The sequence below is a fragment of the Podarcis bocagei genome (genome assembly GCF_964188305.1).
Source record: "Podarcis bocagei genome assembly, chromosome: 3".
NCBI lineage: Eukaryota > Metazoa > Chordata > Lepidosauria > Squamata > Lacertidae > Podarcis > Podarcis bocagei.
This window is the reverse complement of record NC_138127.1, coordinates 36518391-36537224: the sequence shown is the minus strand read 5'-3', so window position 1 is coordinate 36537224 and position 18834 is coordinate 36518391. Positions and strand designations below refer to the sequence as shown.

At 43.9% G+C, this 18834-nt stretch overlaps 1 long non-coding RNA gene across 1 annotated transcript; it reads left to right on the top strand.

The window, feature by feature from the left end:
* Nucleotides 1-3149: 3149 nt before the first annotated feature.
* Nucleotides 3150-7672, top strand: LOC308583031. The gene is made up of 2 exons (XR_014005996.1): nucleotides 3150-5277; nucleotides 5648-7672. It is a non-coding gene; the product is annotated as an uncharacterized lncRNA (long non-coding RNA).
* Nucleotides 7673-18834: the final 11162 nt, after the last annotated feature.

Genomic DNA, 18834 nt, shown 5'->3' with positions numbered 1-18834 from the left:
TCACCTTAGAACTGTGTTGCATACAACCGTCTGAATTACAAGAAAGAAAGATTCCACCTAAACATTAGGAAGAACTTCTTGACAGTAAGAGCTGTTCGACAGTGGAATTTGCTGCCAAGGAGTGTGGTGGAGTCTCCTTCTTTGGAGGTCTTTAAGCAGAGGCTTGACAACCATATGTCAGGAGTGCTCTGATGTGATGGTGTCTCCTGCCTGGCAGGGGGTTGGACTCGATGGCCCTTGTGGTCTCTTCCAACTCTATGATTCTATGAATTGCTTGGCCTAGAACTTATACGGGCTTACAGCAGAGGTTTCCAAACTGTGTGTAGTGACAAGTTAGTGTGTCAGCGGCAGTGTGTAGTTGTGTCGCACAGACGCTCCCCGCATTCCTCCCAGGGCTGGAAAGGGAGTGGGCAGCCCGCCGGTTTGCTAGTAAAAGTGAATTACAATGTTGCAAAACTGTGCAACTGTCTAAAAAGTATGTCACCAACATGAAAAGTTTGGAAAGCTCTGGCTTATAGCCTAAACAAGTTCATGTATATTTATGGGAAGTATTGGGTTTTTTTACACAGATATTTTATGAAGATTTCTGAAGTTGATAGTATTTTGTAGCAAATGAGGCACCGATTTTTCTGTCATTTTAACAAGGTATAAGCAAACTAGGACCTCTGATTTTCAGGGTCTTATATTAAGGCAGAGCTTAGTGCACCTCTTGTTTCCCCCCCCCCCTTGAAACCACTATTGGACTAAACATAAAAGTGTGATGCTCAGCAGCTTCTCTTCTCTCATCCTCCACTCCCCACCCCATGGTTTCTTGTGGCTTCAAATACATTTAGAGCAGAAGTATGTTATGAGGTATTGCACTGTTTTTACAGATATATGTAATTCAGCCTTTTGGTGCAATTTGAAGGTGAAGACTGGTGTGGGGGTGGGAATTTACCCTTTCCCCTTTCCTCCCTACTCCCCATTAAAAATGTTGCTTGTGTTATTTACCTTTTCCATAGTGGGAGTCAAGGCGGTTTTCCTCGGGGGGGGGGGGAGGGTTGATGCTGTTCTCCACTCCAGAATTCCACTTCAGAGGGCATCCTGAGTGGCTGAATTGTGTGAAAAGAAAGGAAGAATAATGAAGCTGCACATGACATGTAGTTCTATCCTTGGATTCAAATGCTAATGACACGAGGGAGTAAGTGGGACTGGCTTCCCACTGCTTGTGTTTGGAGTTTATATGAATATCACTGAAATCTGGGCCATCCTGGATGTTATATGTGTGTGTGAGAGAGAGAACTGGAATAATTAGTGCTTATTGTTGGGACACAAGGTTGAAGACACTGATACTTGGCAGTCAAAAACTGCCACCCTGCAACCAACATGGAATAAAGTGGTAGAAATCTGGACTCTTTCGCAGTTGTCTTTTTAAGAAAAATGTCACAAGTAAAGCAACCGTGAGGCTTCTTTCTACCCCCCTAACATATTTTTGGATTTCACTGTAGCTGTTACTAGATTGGAGATTTAGGAGTGGGTGAGATTAAAACATTGCATTCTGACAGGGGGTCCGATGATCAAGAAGGCAGTTTCTGCACATCCTGTGCGGAGGGAAAGAGGGGCAGATGGGGCTCATCAGCCTGGTAAGGTAGCCCATCTAGGAGAAGGAAAACTGATCCCAAACCTTCACTGCCTTATGGCTATACTTGTTCATGAAAAAGGCTTTAGAAGTAACCCCCGAGGAAAAAATCCCTTGTGGGACATCTTTGGAAAATGAAAAGTAAACGGCTCACAAATCCGGAGTGGAGCTCCTAAGACAGTTGGATGGCACCTTGTATACCACCTCCGGGCAACTCCTGCAGCCAAGCTGGTGCCATATGTATTGCTCGGCTTTCCTTTGGACCACATAAGCCAGGCTAGGGGGGGTGTATTGTTGTCTGGGCAGTCCAGGACCTCAATACACACTGCCCAGGCATGCACCCCAGTGCAACGCCTGCAGTGCTGCTAATGCTGCAAAAGCAATTTGGGGGGCAGAGCAGTTATGAGTTTCCAGTCTTTGCAACCACAGCAGGCACTGATTCTCCAATGGTTTGACTTCACCCCCAGGCAGGCCTGTGCAGAAGGCAGTGGGCAGTTGGGTACACTTGCCCTGGGCCTCAGAGGGCTAAGCCAGCCAGAGGACCCCAGCATGGACCGACTGCTTTTTTGTTTGAGTTTTAACTTTGTTCCAACAAGACTCTCACCCTGGGTGTCAGAAAAGCTCTGCATGGGCCTGGCCCCAGAGACACACTCCATTGTCTCCTGAGACAGACAGATGCCACCAGCAACTTATTTGGGGGGCATGGGGTGTGTGTGCATGAACTTGAGATTACTTCAGAAGCCCAGCCTCACACCTGTGTGGACTGGCACACAATCAGGTGATAGGAAAACATTTTGCCTTGTTATAGTTTCAAGGTACACCTTACAATTGCAGTAATTGGAAATGTAATGACACTATTGTAGCTCTGAGCATTTGACAGCACTGCGCTATTTTTTCCTGTGGAGTTAATTAGTCTCTTCTTTGATTAAAAAGACCCTATGAGACATTACCGGGGGCTTGGAATTCTTAGGTTTATTTCTGCCCAGGGCTGTGTGCATGTAGCTGTTCGATGGATTCCCCCCCCCCAGTGGGAATTCTCATGTGTACCTTACAACAGGGCTTAATTGGAGCTTAGACACACATTTGCACTTTGTCAGCTCTGTCAGCACAAGCATTTCAGTTTGCCTTAAAGAACGACCCCATTCAACCTCCTGCATGCTGTTCTGGGGGTTGTCCAGTCCTGATTTGAGGTGGGGGTGCAGGGGAAGGGGGCAAAGTCCCACTGTGTTCTGGCACCTGTTAGCACACCTACGTAGTTTAACCCAGCCCAGGGTTTCCTATACATTGAAAACCCAACCTGATGATCCGCTGGATTCATTTGCACCAAGCTTTTTCAAGCTGCAGGCTTTTGCTTCCAGTTGGACTTCAGTAGTAAAGTATTCTCTACCACCCACACTGACATGTTTGTTAATTATTACTGTTTTTCTCAGTCATAGGCCCAGAAAGAGAGCTGGGGCTGTCGCATTGTACAGCATAAGGGAGTATAGGCAATGCTCTTTCAGAATACAGTGGTGCCCCACAAGACGAATGCCTCGCAAGACGAAAAACCCGCTAGATGAAAGGGTTTTCCGTTTTTCGATGCGCTTCGCAAGACGAATTTCCCTATGGGCTTGCTTCGCAAGACGAAAACGTCTTGCAAGTCTTGCGATTTTTTTCGCTCCCCCCCTTTTTCTAAGCCGCTAATAGCCTTTTAGCTGCTAAGCCGCTAAGCCTTTAATAGCCGCTAAACCGCTAATAGCGCTAAGCCGCTAATAGGGTTGCTTCGCAAGACGAAAAAACCGCTAGACGAAGAGACTCGCGGAACGGATTATTTTCGTCTTGCGAGGCACCACTGTAGCAGCAGAAGGCCTGGATGGGAAACATTTCAAGTGGGTTGTACTGTAAATCACATGGAAGCACAATGTGCCTGGTAAGCGTATAAAGCTAAACTATCCCACTATGCATATACCTCTAATTGTCTTTTGTAAGCTGCCTTGGGAGGTCTCTGAACTGAAAGGCAGCATATTGGTACTTTAAATAAACAACCATGGTATTCTAAATAATAATATCTGCCTAACAGCACGGAAGTTAGTAACACCCTGTTCCTAAATACCTTTCAAGCAGCCCAGGGAAATGAAAATTTCAATAAGCTACTCTGGGGAAACCCCATAATAATTTAACAACAAACTAATTTTGATGAAATAAAAAAAAATCTACCCAAGTGGAAGTGCATCCAGTTGTGAAATGCCACCGTACATGTATCCACCCTGAAACATTTTGATATGTTTGTCAATCCTAAGTCAAAACTGTGTCTTGGTACTTGGTGCAGAATTATAATAAAGGCATTGGTGCATACTTCCTCAATCAAGTAAATTGCCCTTTCTGATTTTGAGTTTCTCCAATCTCCTTAAGAGATCCACAAATCACTTAAGTTTACCTGCTGTTAAGATTAGTTTTGTGGGATCAGCAGCACTAAGCTACTTTAAGATAGAAGTATGCTGAATTTCACCCAGAATAAAGTAGGATTTCATGTTGCAGAATATGCCCTTCATGCAGGTAGGATGGAATAATGGAGAATAATATTTTTTGGTTTTAAGTTATGTAATGTTACCTGTATGTTACTGAGAGAGAGAGAGAGGACAGACCACTTCTTACTGTTTTTAAAGAGTTGACTACTTTTGTACCTATTGCATTCAGATTTCAAGATGCTTGGATTTAGCCAACTACTGCCCTTAATAGCATTACATTGATCTGAGGCATCATATGATGAGGAGCGGCTCAATGCAATCTTTCATTCATGCTGAGAGCCCGTGTGTGCGTATAAATCTTCGGAATGACAGCTTTGCTCTCATAAGCAGTGGCTTTTTGAGCGCATTCACATTAAGTAGGTCTCAAAGTCATTACTCTTGGGGATGGGGGTTAAGCACTTAAAAAGCTGCTTTATGATTTTCCTAGTTGCTAAGCCAAATGAAAGTCCTCATGTGATTTTTGTTGTTCTTGTTTCAACTTAAGAGAATGAAAGACAACTTGTTTTTAAACTTACAAGGTTATTCTTTTGTGGTATAATGCTGTTTCTCCCACATGATTTAAAATTTTACATTGTGCATTCAAATATTTTTTTTTTCTTAGACTTTACCCATTTTATTTTTGTACCTACTCTCCATGAAAAATTCAGCAAATAAGCAGCAAGAACTATGCAGAAAAATATTTTTTTGTAATGCTATCAGGTATAATAATTCTTTCTTTGAAACAGCTTTGTGTAATTGGGTTACAGGAATTGCCAGCTTTTGGGGGTCCATGATCACGTTTTGGAATCAATATTTTGCTGAAGGAGCTGTCACAAAATGGTTGCTGTTGTGGGCATGGCCAGTCACAAATGCACCCAAACTTTATCCCTCTCTCCCAAGACACACAAACCAGCCTCAGAGAGAAGAGAAACACATCCCCATTCCCAGAGGGGACATTCTCCACTTCTTTCCTTGCATTGGGTCTGGTTGCCTCTGCTTCCCACAAATTTATGTTTTCCTCTCTGTCCTTTTGAAAACATTTTCTGCAGGGCACTCTCCCTCCTTCCAGCTTTGGTGCAGAAGTTAACCTGGGGGAAACGCCTAGAGAGAGGAAGTGGGAATTATGCAAATCCTACTCCTTTGCTCAGTTCTATGTGCTGTTTTGGGACACTGGTGGTGCTGTGGGTAAAAGCCTCAGCGCCTAGGGCTTGCCGATCGAAAGGTTGGCGGTTCGAATCCCCGCGGCGGGGTGCGTTCCCGTTGCTCGGTCCCAGCGCCTGCCAACCTAGCAGTTCGAAAGCACCCCTGGGTGCAAGTAGATAAATAGGGACTGCTTACTGGCAGGAAGGTAAACAGCGTTTCCGTGTGCTGCGCTGGCTCGCCAGATGTGGCTTTGTCACGCTGGCCACGTGACCCGGAAGTGTCTGCAGACAGCGCTGGCCCCCGGCCTCTTGAGTGAGATGGGCGCACAACCCTATAGTCTGTCAAGACTGGCTCGTACGGGCAGGGGTACCTTTACCTTTATGTGCTGTTTACGGAGTAGTTGCTCCCTTCTGCATCTAATGGAGGGGAGAAAAAAATGTTGGGGAAGCACAAGAAGCTTTGGAGTTGCTGGGGGAAGTCAGCATAGGTGCAATTACTCCCACTGGCATCAGGTTGGTGATTCCTGAGTTAGCAGTTATCTACCTCATTGGTAAGAAAACCAACTGATGAAGAATATAACAGATGAGTATCGGTCTTGCAAAAAAAATAGTCAAAATATTGGTGTCTTACCGCACAGAGTTCCCTTGTGTTTAATCTTGTGCTTAACGGTGATGAAAGTATGCTTTTTCCACTGTGTGCATACAAAGTGGGTACATGCATTGATTGGGTACACTCCAGTCACTGCGTAGAACAGGGATGGAAAAACTCTGTCGGATGGGTATTGCAATTCCATATCATTGGCCATGCTAGCTGGGGCTTTATTAGTCACTTATATCCTACTTTTCAGGATACAGATCTTCCCAGCTGATGGGAGCTGAAGTCCAACATCTCCTGGTGTAAGAGAGAAGTAAGGGGTGGTACGATGTGGCTCTCAGCTGTACTAACTTCATTTCAGTAATGTGCTTATTTGGGAGCCTGAATGGGTTTATACTTAGGTCCTGGTATTGTTAAAAAGTTTTCCACATACATAAAGGTTTGATTTGCAGGGTGGCAAAACATGCTTATTGACGTATTTATGCAAAATATCAATGGAGAAGAAGGATATGTTCTGTCGACAGTGTCAGAGACAGTGTCCCTCTGAATATCAGTCGAGGATTTGCAAGAGGGAAGAGCGCTATGGCACTTGGCTCTTGCTTGAGGATTTCCCATGGGCATATTGTTGGCTACCGTGAGGACAGGATGTGGGCCTAGATAGGCCTTTGGTCTAATCCAGCAGGGCTCTTCTTTCGCTTCTAAAGCTAGTCCAAGTGCTCTTGTGCGCAGACGTCTGACATGTGCCCAGGCTACTGACTTACTGGCATAGCTAAAAGGTTGAGTGTACAGTGGTACCTCGGGTTAAGTACTTAATTCATTCCAGAGGTCCGTACTTAACCTGAAACTGTTCTTAACCTGAAACACCACTTTAGCTAATGGGGCCTCCTGCTGCCGCCCTGCCACCAGAGCATGATTTCTGTTCTCATCCTGAAGCAAAGTTCTTAACCTGAAGCACTATTTCTGGGTTAGCAGAGTCTGTAACCTGAAGCGTATGTAACCTGAAGCGTATGTAACCCGAGGTACCACTGTAGTTGTAAATTTGAAACTCACTGTGGGAAGTGACCGTAGCACAGAGCAGGGAATCCTGGTGATGGAGAGTCACCTGCACTTCATAATTTACAACTGCATTACTGTTTGGTGGGTATGGTAAGAGGATATGCATGTTCTGCCACAGCTGCCTCTGTGGTATGCAGCAGATCATGCATACAGGAAACGGGTTCGCTGTGGCCTTGGCGCTGACGCACACAATCATGTCATGTTCTTATTGGATGGGTATTGAATCTCAGGGGGAAAAATCGAAACCATACAAACAAATCGGAGAGGAATAGCCCAGAATTGTTAAGCCAAAACCACACCCCTTCCCTACAAAACGTTACACTGTAAACGAGATAGAAAATAGAAGAATTGATTTGTAAAACTCATATATTTGTTGGTTGCAGCCAGACCGACCATTTCTCAGGGAGCCAGAAATACGTTGGACTTTCCCCTTATCGTCTGGTTTAATAAGGCCCTGCATATTGCAATTTCATTAAAATTGACTCGTTTTACATGTGTTTCGTGAGACACTACTAAGCCAATGGACTAAGCCAATGATGTCCAGTATATTAAAAAACAAATTCATGGCTGGTGTGTTCCCACTAAATTTGATTTTAATTGGCGTTAGCCCTTTCTGCTTCCATGAAAATAATACTCCAATTTTCTTGCTTGATCTTGGCTGAAGCCTTTCTATGTTACGGTGCATCACAGATCTGTAGTGGCCAGTCACCACTTGGTTCTTTGTTTTGTTATATTGTAGAATGTTTTGATTACGTAATAAAGTCTTTAAAGAAAAGAGACTTGTCTGTCATATGTTCTTTCTATGGTTACAGCAATCTCATTTTAATTTTTATTGCTTTCTGAAGAAAAGGATGAGGAAAAAATGAACAGAGGCACAATTTGCTTCTAATTTTGCCTTTTAGTTGTGTTTCTTCCTTTCTTTTAAAGAATTGCTTCCTTTCATCAAGCTATTTTGTCTGAGAGGATATGGACCAGTAATGGAGCAAGTGTTGTTTAACAAGGTTTATAATTGGCATTCCTTCTTAGCATTAAGGGCCCTGCAACCTTGTGAACAATGGAGGATTTAAAAGAAACTGCTTACAGTAAAGGACACTCCTTAAAAATATATTATGCTTTAAAAAAATGTTACTGAATTGACACTTCTTGTATAGGGGAACTTATTTTGTCCTTCACATTTGATGACTAATTTATAACAGAATGGCTTTGGAACAGCGTGTTAATGGTATTATGTCTGGCTCTTATAGTCTGCTTAATCAAGTGCTCTGGTCTGTCTCTCCTCCTCCCCATCCCACTTCCTAAAGGAAAAAAGTGCCATTTTCATTTTGTAGCAATTATGTTCTTCACACTGAGTATTGTGTTTTTATGGAAATTTTAAGGAGATTATTGCAGATAAATGTAGAGATTTTAGTGTGTGTCTGTTTTTTTTAAAAAAAAATCTGAAATGGCTGACTTACTTAACACTTGTGCTAGAAGTTTAGCTATAAATTGACATCTGTAACCTTTGCTTCTTTCTGCCTCTAGTTTAGATTTCATATGGACCATGTTTTCAATCCTGATAATTCAGTCATCCATCATCTCAAGGCAGAGATAGATGATATGTTTTATCAGTGATACAACGTTCATGGTATGTTCACTTGTTTTCTGATCTTGGAAACAGGTTTGGCATGTTTTTGTTATGTTCAGAAATCTCTGCTTGATTCTAGCCTCATTCTGATCTTGGTAATGTTATCAGGTAATTTGTGACAACCATTTGGATGTTCACATAGGGCTAGTGCTTCTGACTGGCATACTTGTAATGTGTCAGTCAGCACCTGTCATTCTGAGGCAGCTGCAAGCCCTCAGTGCAGGGCCAACAGCACTGACAACTGCTCTGAAGCCTCCAAGCTGGGTGCAGGAGCTGCCATTTTAATTTTCCACCATGCCCCTGATATAGCATCTAGGGCATTGTGGGAAATTTGCTACTCCTGCTCCTGCATTAAGCCTGAGAGGGCCAACAAGAGGCCACTCCTGAGGTAGTTTATGGAAGAACTACAGCTCAGTGGTAGAATTCGTGGCATCGCTAGTAAAAACAATCAGTAACATAGCAGGTGATTTATTTTATATTTATTTGCAAAACACACACACACACACACACACACACACACACACACACACACACACATTTTACCCAGCTTCTGAACCGTCACAAGAGCCTTCAAAGTGGCACACATAAACAATCCCAAGTACAGTGGTACCTCGGGTTAAGTACTTAATTTGTTCCGGAGGTCTTAACTTGTTCTTAACTTGAAACTGTTCTTAACCTGAAGCACCACTTTAGCTAATGGGGCCTCCTGTTGCTGCCGCGCTGCCAGAGCACGATTTCTGTTCTCATCCTGAAGCAAAGTTCTTAACCCGAGGTACTATTTCTGGGTTAGCGGAGTCTGTAACCTGAAGCGTCTGTAACCTGAAGCGTATGTAACCCGAGGTACCACTGTAATAAAAACAAAAACTAAAATGTTAAAATCAAAAGGAGCAAAGTTAAAGAACAACTTTCCAGTCATATTTTAACAAAGATTAAATATCACGTGGAATAAGAATTGTTTTCACTGCTCACCTAAATATCACCAGGGATGAGCCTAGTCTCACCTTCAAAATGTCCTCACTCATGTTGCCACCCATGGAACTTCTTTTGGTGATAGGATGCATAGCAGGGCCTCCTATTGTCAAAGACCTCTTCACGGATCCTTGGAGCCACTGCCTGTCAGAATAGGTAATACCGGGTCAGCTAGTATTCTAACAGCTCTCCTCTTGATGAATGAATCATTTGAGGTGGCAGACAACTTTGGGACCAAGTTAATATGTTGCAAAAACAAATTCATGGAAAGTTTGGAGGTCAGGAAGAGGTAGTTTGATCACTTTCCCATGTGTCTAGCTCACAGCTCAACCACTTTCTAGCATCATGTTGTGTTAGGGGACAGTAAACATAGATCTATGTTCCTCTCCCAGCCTGGAGCTCACTGACAGAGGCATGCCTACAACTGGACAGATCAAGTGCTGAAGTTCCTCACTTAATTTGTGTTCATTTTCTCCTTGTGTGACACAGGTGCTTACAACCCAAATCTGTATATTAGTGATATTTTATGGATTTCTACATGCTGTTGGCATACTATTTCATTTCATCTTAAACCCTGACATTCCTTCATCAGTAACGAAGCTCTAATCAGCCAATTCAGGATTTTCTCCAAACCGTCTCCAGTTTTCTTCTGTTAGCTGGGCATTCTTTTAGAGAGTGTCAAATCTGTTTACACTTTTTACTAATCTGTATATTTGGCTTCCTGCCCAGAATACTGAGTTTCTTTGGAGAGGTGGGGGAAGCAGCACGATCAGCAAAATCATGCTGTGCCTCATCTGAATCTCTGATTTATGTCACCAGTATAGTGCTGCTTTCCATATTTGGGATATCGTGAAGATCAAGCTCATCTGCACAATAATATATATTATAGTGTTACCTTCACAGACACCCCCTCCATTTTAAATACTGTATGAGAATTAGATATTGGAAGCAAATTTTCCCTTTCTAAAGGGGAAGTCCAGGAGCATCACCCCCAATTGAGGACCTCAGGCTTTTCTCCACTGCTCTGGACCTAGTAATTCTATGTTCTTTGGCTCCTGTGCCGTTCCTTTCTCCAAGCTCTCCGTTCTTCAAATTTCCCTTGTGTAACTGTTTCCTGTTATTAGTTTCCTCTACTTCCCCTATGTTTCCCAGCACTCCTTTCTGACCACCCATGAGGCAAGGTGAGGCGACTGCATCAGGCGGCAGGATCCACAGAGGCAGCAGATCCAGCCTTGAAGGAATGCATCACTCATCAGTGGCAGTGACAACTGCAACATGCTCCTTGGAGGCTAAATTTGTTGCCTCCTCAGCACCCTTCCCCCATGGCACCTCTTGCATAGTAGGAAACACTGTTGGTCTTCTCCCACCCCAGAGAGCTGCTCTCTGGGGTCTGTACCCACTCTGTCTGATTCAGGGAGGCCTGCCACCCACCCCGGTAGAGATAGCTTTTGCTTCCCACTTCAGCCTTGGGGTAACGTTGAGTTTATTCCCACCCCTGTTCCCGATGTAAATCACTCCTTCCCTGGTGCCAGAGGGTGCCATACTGTGGTTCGTCTCAAGTGCCAAAATGTCTTGGGCAGGCTCTGCTCCCATCGTAGCAGATAGCCCTTCTAGATCTTCTGCTATCAAGGTTTTTTTTTAAGAGACCCTTCTCTTTAGCTCTCTTTTGCCCCACTTCCATGCCTCCTTTGCCTTTTTACATGCTTCCACCTACTCTTCTTTATATTCTTTATACTGAATATATTTATATTGAAGCCATTGTCGCCTCTGAACCCTTTAGTCTCCTTGCCTGTTCCTTAGATTTCCTATATCTTGGGACCTACCATTCCCAATTTTAACCCTGCTTCTGTGCAAAGTTTTAATCTTGGCCAAACTGAACATTTTCCTTTCCCACACAGAAAATGGACTACAGTGTTCCCTGAAGCCTTGAAAACTCTATCCTGCCATTACCACTGCATTCAATCTGTGCTGATGGCTTTGCTACCACAAGAGAATACAAGATTGTTAGCCAGTTATCTAATATATTTTTTCTCTTGGGGTCTGCAGTTTTTCTAGAAAAGCAACTTATGATTCCCTTTGTCTACCTACGTAAGATGAACCAGGGCATCTTTCAGGAAATTATTTAAAATATTTAATTAAAGTGACTCTTGTTAATCACCCAATCATGCTTCAAGTTAAATACTGAAAATTCCACTAAGGGGCCAGCACCATAAGTATCACAGATTGCTGCAATTAAATCCGATATCTTTAAGTTATTCTTAATACTCTTTCTGGGCAACTTTTCCACCCGCTTAAGCTTCACTCCACAAACATTTATTAGACCTGGCTGTTGAAAAATGTCAGGACAACCATTAAACGAAAATCAATACAATGCCCTAAACAGCTTTAATGTGTCTTTCTACTTCAATAATCCCATAGATCTCTGTTTTATTTGCCATAATGAACATGTCTTTCAACTGGAATAACATTACCTTTGTAAAATCAAGCATTAAACAGGGAGAAACTTTAATAGTGCTGTTGTTTGTTAGTTTGTTCAGTAGTTGAATTATATACCAGTGGCTATTTTATTTTTCTGTAGAGATTGAAGCTTTCCAGCAGCTCTTAAATTACCGTATTTTTCGCACTATAGGACGCACTTTTTCCCCTCCAAAAATGAAGGGGAAATGTGTGTGCGTCCTATGGTGCGAATGCAGGCTTTTGCTGAAGCCTGGAGAGCGAGAGGGGTCCGTGCGCACCGACCCCTCTCGCTCTCCAGGCTTCAGGAAGCTATCCCAAGTCTTGCAAGCCCGGCGGGATGTCCCGCGGGCTCGCAAGGCTTGCGGGCAGCAGCCTGCACCCAAAAGCTGGGGACAGCGGGGAGGTGCAGAGCCGCCACCCCGCTATTCCCCGACCTGATCTGGAGGCTGGCGGGGGGAGAAGCAAGCCTGCTTCTCCCCCCCCAGCCCCACAAGCTGGGGGATAGGGGGAATGGCGAAGCGCCGCCATCCCGCTATTCCCCGACCTGATCTGGAGGCTGGCGGGGGGAGAAGCAAGCCTGCTTCTCCCCCCCCAGCCCCACAAGCTCGGGGGATAGGGGGATGGCGAAGTGCCGCCATCCCGCGATTCCCCGACCTGATCTGGAGGTTGTGGGGATGGTGGGGGGGAGAAGCAAGCCTGCTTCTCCCCCCCCCCCCCCACCATCCCCACAACCTCCAGATCAGGTCGGGGAATCGCGGGATGGCAGCGCTCCGCCATCCCGCTATTCCACGACCTGATCTGGAGGCTGGGGGTGGGAGAAGCAAGCCTGCTTCTCCCCCCCCCCCCATCCTCACAACCTCCAGATCAGGTCGGGGAATCGCGGGATGGCAGCGCTCTGCCATCCCGCTATTCCGCGACCTGATCTGGAGGCTGGGGGTGGGAGAAGCAAGCCTGCTTCTCCCCCCCACCATCCCCACAACCTCCAGATCAGGTCGGGGAATCGCGGGATGGCAGCGCTCCGCCATCCCGCTATTCCGCGACCTGATCTGGAGGCTGGGGGTGGGAGAAGCAAGCCTGCTTCTCCCCCCCACCAGCCCCACAACCTCCAGGCTTCAGGAGAGCCCCACCGCCAGCCCCACAAGCTCGGGGGACAGCGGGAGAGGCGCAGCGCGCCCTTCCCGCTGTCCCCCAACTTGGTTAGAAGGCTGGCGGGGGGAGAAGCCTGCTCCTCCCCGTCGCCAGCCCCGCAAACTCGGGGGACAGCGGGAGAGGCGCAGCGCGCCATTCCCGCTGTCCCCCGACTTGGTTTGGAGGCTGGCGGAAGGCTTCCTCCTCCCCCAGCCCCGCAAGCTCCCAGAGCGATGCCAAAGCTGCGCGCAGCTTCGGCATGGCTCTGAGTCCCGTTCTGGGGGAGGGGGAAGCTCGGGCTTCCCCGCCCCAGCCCCGCGCCTGGCGGGGGGGAAATTTTTTTCCCTTTATTTCCCCCCCCAAATCTAGGTGCGTCCTATGGACCGGTGCGTCCAATAGTCCGAAAAATACGGTATTCTGAATGTTAGATCCTGCTGTTATAGCTTTATGAGTATTTCATGTTCTCGTCCAAAGTCAACTGGTGCTAGCTGCAGAGTATTCTTGAGGCACCACTTGTATACACTGCAACAGTTTTCAAGTCTCCCTTACCCAATTTCTCCTACTCAGAAGGGGCTGAGATCCAGAGGAGGCTCTCGCTGGAGGAAAGGAGGAAGTTAATTGTCTCCAATTCTCCCTCCCCTCCCCCACCACCTCCCATATCATTCTGGAGGGTCCTCTAGCCCTTAGGAGCAGCTTTCCAGGGGAGTCACAGGGGCCTGCAGGGAAGATGGAGAATCATAAAAAATGGTCCCTCTTTCCTGCAATGAGGGCATCCCATGAGTGGAGTTCCACTGCCTTGACCCAACCCATAAACAAGAATACACAGTTCAAAATAGAATGTATGACGTTAGCATGTACAAGTATCCACTGTCGTTTCACATGTATTGGCAATTGGGAGAGCGGGATTTCACATAGACAGAGGGAAATTTCTCTTTGGAAAAGGAATTATTTTGTTTGTTTGCTTGTTTTACAAGTAGGGATGTAGAAACTGCAAGCAGGTTACAGTCTAGCTTTGTCAGTTTTAAAAAAGCTCTCTGTGTGCAGGCACACACACGTACAAATCTTCAGTTCTGACAGATCTACTGAAGGTTGAGCAAAGGTATTTAATTGTGGATCTGTGGTGCGAGTTGCACTGTACATTTTTGGTGCCTATTTTGTGATGTTACAACAATACCCCTTTCTACCATCTTAAGTATGGCGGAATTCCCCCCCCCCCGAGGAAAACTCTTATATTAGGGAAAGGAAATTTTGAATCTCCCCACACTGAAGATGCTATTCCAGTTCTAGGGTGGGACTTTGTAGGTGAATCTGAGCCCTGGCATCTCTCCTCTTAGAAATTAAGCGCTAGGTGAGACATTTGAGCAGAGCTGGCAGTAAATGAACGTGGGGAGAATGATTCTGGAATGAGCTGAGCATGAAAGAATATGTAGAAAAAAAGTTGTGCCCTGCTTAAGCTATTTGCAGCCAACGCTTATACAATAGGTAACCCAAACTGACCCTGACCTCGCCAGCATTCACAGAGTTGTGTTTAAGCAAAGATTAAACATGTTTCTTTGCTGAACAGTTTAGCCATGCTTGTTAATGCTGGCAATACACACATTCCCTCCCAGTGTTTCTATTGCAGCATCACTATCAAAACAGTGCGCAGGTTGACCTATGCAGATAAATTTTCTTTGCCTAGCATAATATCTGCGTAATTGCCTTCATCTCTAAGCATGCAGAAAACTTTGACACCTCCAGTCTTTCCACTGCCAGTTTATTAATGCACAGTTTTTTTCAGGAAGATTTGTTATCTTGTTTGAAGCAAAACAGGGTCCTGATAAACACACAGCCATAGAGATGGTTAAGGTATTCCAGCTGAAATGGCTCACCCTGTTAGCCTTCTGTATTCAGTATTTGGCACCCCTGAAATCTCTCATTGCTTGGAAATTGGAGTGCACATAATCCTGCAATCACTTGTGGGAAGACTGTTGGAATAGATTTCTGGATTTCATGAGATTATTGAGGAGAAAAAAAGATACTATAGTTGGCCTGACTGGCGTTATCTTAGATGAGGCATTCCACCCTATAGGAGAGAAAGGGGCAGGGACTCCTCTTTCAAAATGATGCTTGCCGTTTGGAGTTTTTGTTGTTACTTTTAAAAACTATGCTGTCCAGTTCATCAGTGGTATGTTTTAAATGGATTAAAACATATAAAATAGGTAAATCATGCCAATTAATTACGGTTAGGCTGAAATGATGTTGTAATGTAGTGGTTCTTCTGGAGCAATTTTGGGAAAGCAAATGTCAGCTTTATACAAATTTAATTAAAAACTAACACTTCAGCTCTTTAATATTAATCCAGTCATTATTGTTTCCCCACCTCCTGAAATGAGTAAGAGTTTTGCCACTCTCTCTTGCCTCAAAGTTCATTTGAAAGTCAGGCCAGACTTTAGAATTTTGAACGCTTGTCCCAGGACTGCACTGGGACTCAACCAGGCCTTGGAAGCTTCCCAGAACCCCATTGACCCTTCTTTCTGGTAGTCTTCTTTCTGTTTGTAAATAGCATGCTCTGACTTTGATTGTGACATTTCACGATGGGAATATAAACGGATGAAGCAAGAGGCTCATGTTGGAGCGGGGAGAAGCAAAGTATACACACAACAATTAGTTATTTTTCAGACTGCTATGCTTGAACACCTGCAGGGTTATTTTTAAAAGTGTTTCTTCCATACAATGGAAAACATGGAAGGGATTAACTGTAAAGGGAACCTTTGGAGCTCATCCACTAAATAACCATATCAATGGCTCTTTTCAGCGCCTTCTCTGAAAGACATAAAAGTCATGATCTGTGAAGAACATGCATCACAGGACCAAATTGTCCCATTTATAATGAGCAGGTGCTATTACATTTATGTCAAGGAAGTATAAGCTAGACCTGAATTTGCCTTTCAAATTCTAGGAGAGGCTTCTGCTAACATTGTAAATATGGGCACTAACATGAAAATAGATGGACATGCTGGGGAAAAACTCGGAAGGTAAACTACATTACAGCCTAGCTCAGTAACTCTCCCTTGCAAAGCATCTCTTGGAAGGATTTGCATCAGTGCTTAACCTTTCCTTTGTCTGTTGCTTCTTGCCCAGCTGCTTGTACTACCACAATGTTTCTATGTTTTTGAAGAAGACATAGATTTGGAATACTGGTGGTGTAGGAAGTTTCAAGAGGGAAGGAAATGGCAGGGAAAGGGTTAAGGGGAACCTCATTCCCTTTTGTCACTTAACCCAGTGCAAGTCAGCACTCTCAAAGGACTTCCTGGCATACAGCAGCAGTGCAATTTGTAGTTTGCTCCTACCTAACAAACAGAATTTGGAATGCATATAATGCAATATATGGACTGGAAAGGAGATTGTTGTGGGGCTACTGAAATGAGCTGCTAAACAGTGTGGCATGGATAATACTTATCCATGTATTTAATTACAAGGGCTCAGAAAAAAAATACACCCCAAATACACATCATCATCATCATCATTATTATTATTAAGCCTAAAGAAAGAAATTGTGTAAGAGGTGCTGAAGCTGGGTGTGCAATTTTTAAAATGCATCTTGAAGATCTGTGCGCTATATGAGGATACCCACACTTTTCACCAGAGGATGTATTTGCCAGTTCATAAAATGTGGAATAATTTCCACAGAAGATATGTAAATTTAGATTATATAGTTGTACACATTGGTCCTCAGGTGCTAAAACACAGAAGGTGATCGTGGCAGCTGCTGTTTTGTCACTTTTTCTCTTGAGCAATTTGCTTTATGATAGAGGTCAGATGCAGTATAAGTTCGCTCTGCTTCTCCCCCCCCCCCTTCATTAACTGTCTATGGGTTTCACACTGGCTCCAGCTTTTTAAGAATATGGCTCTACAACAAGTAGCACTTGAGGACTGTTGGGGAAGATGGTTCTCAATATCAAAGGCATCAGCTGCACACTGAAAGGTTCTGACATGTGATCTGACTGGGATGATGATGCCACCAACAGCTGACCTATCACAAGACCTTAGAGGGAAAAGAGTCAAAGGGAGCCTTATTTGTTAGTTTCTAGTGCACAGCTTCCTGCTAGTTGATGCTTGGAAACAGATTGACTAACATAATAGAATGATTTTGTAATCTGCTGTAATACCATAAGCTACAGCCCCATAGACTTTGACCCCTCACAGGTATAATAATAAGCTCTTTTATTCAGCTGCACATGTTCCCTTGATGGGGAACTCTTTTTTTTCTAATTATACATCCACAGCATATGTTTTGCCCAGAAACAAAGCATTATATTCATTAGGGAAATCCTATAAGCCGGTTTCTTTTTAGCAGCCAGTTAACTAATTGTCGGTTAAGAAGTTGTATTAATATCATGCTGTAACCACTCAGTCACCTAATCTGACAGCTTTGTTAAAATCATAGCAGTGTCCCCTTGACGTTGCTCACATTAAAAGTATTGTCAACATTTCCATCAGATACCAGTATTTTGAACAGGGTCTTTAGAAATTGGCTGCAAGAATTCACTATTTAATATATGCCTGTCTTACGTCTTGCATCCTGTGTCAGTTATTTAATCTTTTGAGGAAAGAAAAGAGGGAGACTGCTTTTCGCCTCCTTAGCAAATCCGTCATCTTCAGTGATTACTTTGGAATTTGACGTGTAGTTAGTTACACCTCAATAAATCAAATCTGACAAAAAATCCAAGTATTATAAATCTGCTGGAATGATTTAAACTATTCAGGGTAGCCACAATAAATATATATATATTGTGGAGACCTCAGTACACACCTCTGTTTGTGCATGGTTTAAAACAACACAGCAGTCACTGAAGAATGGCTTAAAACAATAATATTGACTGTTTCTGTAAATTTGGATCCTTTTCAAATGCATTAGTTTCCCCTCTTTAAATAATCTAGTTATCAAGATTTAGAGATGGTCTGAGTGTGTCAATTTATTTTCTCTCAGCTTCTCATCCCCCCCCCCCCGTTTCTCCAGTTTTCTTCAGTTTGACCCATTTTTACAATGGAAAGTGTAATGCTGGTGGTCAACAAAAGAGGTTTAAAGACTGTCTCAAGGCAAATCTTTAAAAATGTAGTATAAACACTGACAACTGGGAAACACTGGCTTGCGAGCGCTCCAGTTGGAGAACAGCCTTTACCAAAGGTGTCATGGGCTTTGAAGACACTGAAACTCAGGATGCAAGGGAGAATGTGCTAAGAGGAAGGCATGCTTGGCAAATCCACACCGTGATCAACTCCTGACCGGAAACCAATGTCCCCACTGTGGAAGGACGTGTGGATCCAGAATTGGCCTCCACAGTCACTTACGGACACATTGTTAAAACCGTGTTTATAGAAGACAATCTTATTCGGCTATGAGTGATTGCCAAAGAATTTTTTTTCCTCAAAAAATGTAATCATGAAAATTAATATGCATTTAGTCCATATTTCTTCAAATATACACATTTTTGCAACCAGTTTCCTCCAATAAAATGCATATTTGCATATTATTTTCTAAAAAATGTATATTTTGTGTTTGTGAGCACTTTTTCCTAACGGACATTTTGGAATGTAGTTTTTCTGGTTGGAGAACTGTATCACAGAATTCAGAGAAGTGTGAATTTCTAAGGAGAGCTAACCAAATAAATTTACCCCCATTCATTTCCAGAGGTATTCAGGGAACTTCCTACTAGTAAGGTGACACACCTGAAGTGCATCAACTTCTTAGCATTTGACATATTTTGCTCTATATG